We start from the raw sequence: 752 nt of genomic DNA on the forward strand, positions 1-752 counted from the left end.
ATGCTTTTAGGCACGCTCATAAACTTCAGGCCTTGAGCTCAGCTAAACTCCAAGCCTGAGTGATCGTGCAAGCGTGCCGTGTCCTCCGGCTCCCTGCTGAAACTTGCACTCTTCTCCCTTCCACGCATGACAGATGCAAGTGATACTTGGAAGGCTGAACAAGGGATTGCCCAAGGTGTTCATGTCACGGAAGTTCCAACACATGGTGAACTGAAACAACCAATACTATCTCATACGAGTAGTAGTGTTAGTGTATTTTTTTTTAGATGTGTTTGTGTCTGTTATTGGCACCACATGCAAACACAGTTTCAACCTAGCCATGCAAGTAAGAGCAGTGCTATGCAGACGACACTTGCCAGCCGAAATTTGCACGACGTGCCACATCGCACCATCCATGCGCAAGTCCGAACACTTGCCAGCCGGAATTTGCACGACGTGCCACATCGCACCATCCATGCGCAAGTCTGAACAGCAGCAGGTGGTTGGGTTATCTATGGTGCATGTGTTGTTGAGCAAATGTCATCCATGAAGTACTTCCATGCGAGTAAATAACCCAGCACTCTGCCACGCGCGAAGCATTTTCTTTCCTTCTCCTTCGTGCTAGAGCAAACTTTCCCTTTCAAGCCTCATTGATGAGTCCATGTATTGGCCTCCCCTCTGTCCGTCGCTCCGGCGATCGGTGGCAGGAAGGCGAATCTCGGTGCCTCAGCTCCGGCTAGTAGTTTAGGTTAGGGTTTCTTAGTCTTCATAGA

This window comes from Triticum dicoccoides, chromosome 7A (genome assembly GCF_002162155.2).
Source record: "Triticum dicoccoides isolate Atlit2015 ecotype Zavitan chromosome 7A, WEW_v2.0, whole genome shotgun sequence".
Classification (NCBI taxonomy): domain Eukaryota; kingdom Viridiplantae; phylum Streptophyta; class Magnoliopsida; order Poales; family Poaceae; genus Triticum; species Triticum dicoccoides.